Source organism: Camellia sinensis, chromosome 4 (assembly GCF_055761805.1).
Source record: "Camellia sinensis isolate YWXY chromosome 4, ASM5576180v1, whole genome shotgun sequence".
In the NCBI taxonomy this organism is placed as follows: Eukaryota; Viridiplantae; Streptophyta; class Magnoliopsida; order Ericales; family Theaceae; genus Camellia; species Camellia sinensis.
The window spans coordinates 83,049,720-83,054,804 of NC_138964.1; the positions used below are offsets into that span (position 1 = coordinate 83,049,720).

At 34.7% G+C, this 5,085-nt stretch overlaps 1 long non-coding RNA gene across 3 annotated transcripts; it reads right to left on the reverse strand.

Annotated features, from left to right (window-relative positions):
- Nucleotides 1-664: 664 nt before the first annotated feature.
- LOC114295964 (uncharacterized) lies at nucleotides 665-4,615 on the reverse strand. Of its 3 annotated transcripts, XR_003641055.2 has the most exons (4): nucleotides 4,373-4,608; nucleotides 1,966-2,043; nucleotides 1,483-1,717; nucleotides 665-1,336 (listed from the first exon to the last, which is right to left on the reverse strand). It is a non-coding gene; the product is annotated as an uncharacterized LOC114295964 (long non-coding RNA). The 3 variants fall into 3 exon arrangements; XR_003641056.2 differs by lacking the exon at nucleotides 1,966-2,043 and having other exon boundaries at nucleotides 4,373-4,615; XR_014366717.1 differs by having other exon boundaries at nucleotides 1,483-2,043.
- Between the last annotated feature and the right edge of the window lie 470 nt (nucleotides 4,616-5,085).

A 5,085-nucleotide genomic window follows, 5' to 3' on the forward strand; every position in this document is an offset into this window, starting at 1 on the left:
CCATCCATGACCCTAGGAGCAAATTCTAACCCAATAGAATGGGTCCCTACATCATCAAATCTATCTGGTCAGGAGGGGGGATCATTCTCATGGACCTAGATAGCCTAGAGTTTTCACAGCTGATCAATATGGACAAGTTGAAAAGATACTATCCTTGAGAGGCTCATTAGGTCGAAAACCTGGAAGGGCGACCTAGGCAAAAATTAGAGCATGAAAAATTAGAAATGAAGAAAAACTGAGCTCGCAAGGTTGAAAACCCTATAGGGCGACTTTGGCAAAAGTTAGAGCTCAAAAGGAGAGAGTTAATACTCAAGTGAACCTGAACCAAACTACGTAAGGCTTGATTCCCATCTTTGGGATACGTAGGCAACTTCATCCTGAATTTCGGCTATAACCATCTCCAACTTAACTGTCCTATTCGTTTATTTGATCGGACCATCTTTCTCTATTATCGGTTAGCTCGATTGTGTGATCTTCATTTCGGCAAAAGAGCTAGTATGGTGAATGCAGTTATGGGCAATTGTAATCTGATCTTCTGATTTGGGGCGGTACATCTTGAGGGCTGATTCCGTGTGTGTTAGGAAGTGATCATTTTCGAAAATGGTTTTGAAAAGTTTTAATAAGAGTGATTTTCCTCAAAATTTACCTTTTACAACTTAGACCATTTTGGGACCAAAAGGAAAATTTTTAATGCTCACAACTTTAATTCCATTGATTTCAACACAAAGTACATTCTCCAACTCTCTGATTTAAATCAAAGTTGCTTTTACATCATAAAACTTGAAAAGAAAGGTCAAAGCAATAAACTAGGAGCATAGGTGAGTTAGGTGTTCCTGCGTCCTCTGCTCGTGCTTGCAGAAGTCTTTACAGTCAAAGTTGGCCCAACATGTGCCTCTTCTTCAAGCCAAGCCAAGCACTCGCCGGAAAGGGTGCAACTAAAGCTAGGGACAAGGGCCAGCATTTCTCTTGTCCTCCAAGCAGTGAGGTACTGAGTCAGGTGTGCAACACAAATGGGAAATGAAGCTGGGTATTCCATCCCCTCTTCTGGTCGGGCCTGGTCATGTCCAAACTGGCGTCTGAACCAGAAAGGGATGTAAAACATGTAGTGTGTGATGCCAATCAACTGTATGCCCAGTTGTTGGGACATGCTGTAGCTCATCTCAGCCAAATTAAGCTAGAGGCAACACCAGGCAATATCAGCCGCAGATCTGCTGCACATCCAGTTGCACAACCATTCCTCTGTGGGAAAATCCACTAGCCGTTGGTGAAAAAAGTAAGCTCTGGCTGAATACACAGGGCAAGGGTCCACCACTTTCAACTTATCTATTAGCCATCCCTGGGAATAGATGAAAAATAAGAGAGATTAAAACATAGAGAGATGTACGTTGAGAGAAAAGTAAGGAAAAGGGCTTAGAGCGAAAAATAGAGAATGAGTGCCAAGTGATGTGGGAGCTATTTATAAGAAATTGTGGGAAACAATACCTGGAGTACCAGTGGTTTCCCTGCGAGCAGAGTAGTCTCTCACATGTAAAAAGCATCTACACCCATCAAAGTTTCGACCAAAGCCAGAGCAATGCAACTCTTACCCTCTTTCAAGCATTGGGCCATTTCGATCAACTTAGTGTTGGCTCCGCCATAATTAGGTGTAACAACCTAAACCCGCCCCTATAGGTTTAGCATCGTAACTGGCCAGTAATCATGGGATTACCGAAGGCCTCTGAGACAAATTAACATAATATTAGGGGCTAGCGGAAGCAAATAGCAATTATACAACATCCATTGAGCTATGCAGACTTACATGAGACAGAAAAAATTTAAACTATACGTACATACATTTACACATCATCATCATATATATACAGACTAGACAGGAAGGGACTTGGCCTAAATACAGAATAAACAAAAACAAGGAAACAAGACTTGAACTTTATGCATATAGCCATAACCACTTGATATATTCGAAACCTCCATGGAAGGCACATAGGTTGGCTGACAAAACAAAGTCCGGGTAGAAGCTCTAGGCCTAGTCATGCACCTGATCACCTACATACATAAATAATACGGTAAGCTGGAACTCAGTGAATAATAACAAAGTAAAGGGTTTTAATGAATGATGTCCATCACAGAGTCAGAAATCAGAATTTATATCAGAAACAGATTCTTATTAGAAACAGAGTCTTATGCATATTCAGATTTCAATCAGAAATAGATTCATATTCATATTCTTATTCAAATCATATACAGAAATTAGAGTTCATGCTTAATCTTACATAGTACATCTATTAGCTCTAACAGATCATATACAGAGCATTACGGGTCATACTTGTCAATTTCATAAGGAACCTCCGGTACTGGGAACGGATAACTTGTCAGTTCCATAAAAGAACCTCCAATATTGGGAATGGATGACTTGTCATTTCCATAAAGGAACCTCCAGTATTGGAAACGGATAACTTGTCAGTTCCATAAAGGAACTTCCAGTACTAGGAACGAATAACTTGTTAGTTCCATAAAGGAACCTCCAGTACTGGGAACGAATAACTTGTCAGTTCTATAAAGGAACCTCCAGTTCTGGGAACAGATAACATACTTGAACCACGAAATTGTTGCCATGAGTACTTGTCAGAAACTGGAAAATCATTCATCGTACAAAACATAGCATTTCATAAAACAAGTCTTATTTCATATACAGAAAATAAATAAAGTTGAACATAACTTTATTAAGTTATTACTCAGAGATGGCTCTGCTAGTAGATCAGATAAAGCAGACAGATTAGGCAGACAATAGAGTGTGGCCTACACAAATACATAACATATACACATTGATGCACAATATCGTTTCCTTGATCAAACTTGACTTTTCTTGTCTTCTGTTTAAATAATCTGAAGGTCTACTACGCTTGTTCTTTCTTTATTCAAATGAATCAGGTTCTCATTTCACATATTCTTTCATTACTAAATTATTCTTTTCTAAATAAACCAATTTCTTACTTGGCTTCTTAATCAATTATTACTAAGTCAATGACTTATTCTTTAACCAACTAATTTATGTTGATTGGTAGTTTATTAATCTTGTTGAGTCATAATTCTTGCCTAAGAATGCTTGGAAGTGAAGGAGAATGGAAATCGAAATACGAAGCGACTTTTCAAAATTTTTTGAAACAAGACTCTTCGCTCGAGCGCAACACTGGTCCCTCGAGCAAACCTCTTGGTCTACAAAAACACTAGTTGCTTGCATTCTACACTCGAGCAACAACTTCTTCGCTCGAGCGACGGTGACGAATTCTGGGTTTTCCAGAACGTTGGTTAAACTTCAATACACATTACCAAGGCTCCAAATTTATGCATGACTCACTCGAATATGCAAAAACATTCCTAATTACATATATTTGTATAATGAAACTTAAAATTGAGTCTATAAGGCCTTTTCAACAATATTTGCATGTATGAAATTTAAATCAAAATCAAACTAAGTTTTGATTCTCAAATATAAATTATAATTTATTTTCATATTTGTCCAAATTTAAATTTAATTCATTTCATCCATATCAAACCCAATTTCAATCTCATAAGTTCTAAAATATGAATTAAGCTTTCAAAATATAATTCCAAACTATAATTTCAAAACTTAGGTTTAACATGGCTTGTCTAAAATAATACAAACTCTTAAATAATTAAGAAAACTTGATCAATTTTAAACCATTGACATCAAAACTCCTTTAATATAAAATTAAATCTCATTCTTCATAAACTCATACTTTTTAACCCAAAACTTAATTGCGAATGCTTCAAAATATGTTCAATTTGAATAAAACTTTTAATTTGAATTACATGCTTGAATTACATGCATGGATTCAAAATTAAAATTAAACCAATTCCTATCTTTCATAATAAAATCAAAACGTTGTCTAACTTTAGGATTAACCCCAAATTTCCATAAACTTGATTTTTATAAAATTTCTTCATTCTTTTCTTTAAAACATGAAATTGATTATCTTAAATTCTTCAAAATCCATGATGTGTGTATAAAACACTTATCAAAATCCAACCAATTCTTCATTATCAAGCTCAAACTATAATTTGACTTCTTAATTTATATCACAACCAAACTTATAAACTTTAAAATATGAATTAAATTCTAAAATCTTGAAGATTCACAATGCATGTAAGGATAACCTTCAAATTTATGAAGGATGACAAAGATCAAACTCAAATATTAAATTACAACATCAATTTCTTAATTATCAAACCTAACTCAAATTTTCTTCATTCTTTTCCTAATTCTTTCAATTTCCATGAAATTAAACCGATTCACTTCTTGATTTTGGTTGTTAAGTAATCAATCTATAAGTATTAAGCTTGAATTTCTTACCTAAACTCTTGAATTTGATGAATCTTGATAAATTCTTGAGCTCCCCTTTAATTCCACACCTTTCCTAGCTTTTCCTTCCTTATTTCTTCTTCTTCTTGAACTCTTGAGTTGGATTTCCAGCAGCTAACTCTCTCTCTCAGTCCTTTTTTGCTTCCATTACATTCCTATTCAACATATTGAGTTCACCTTTCTTTTTTTGTTTTTCTTTTGTTCTCATTGATTCTATAACTCACCAGCACACACACACACACCTTTGTCTCAACGTCACATGTATACACACACTTGTATAACCCAAATTCTTAGCACACCCACACAGGTTTCTCTCCACACCCACGTACACTCATAATTCTAGATTCTTTCTTAATTTAATTCATGAATAAGATTAGCTTAATTTAAATAGCACTTAGTCTTAATAAATCTTAATTAACACATATTTAAATTAATTACAACTAATCATAAATTCCACATAATTTAATATGTCTAATTTGAGTTTCTTTAGATCCCAATTAATTATATTAAATCTACCATTCTGAATCAGATTTTTAATCAAACTCCCAAAAGGCTCCAAATATTAAATTAAACTTATTTCCGTCCTCAATTTTGGTTTCTTAAATCGTTTAAGCCTTCAATTTCTGATTGGACTCAAAATTTTGTCAATAGATTACATATTCAAATTAGGCACCACATAAATGAATTTAATTCATAAAAATCTT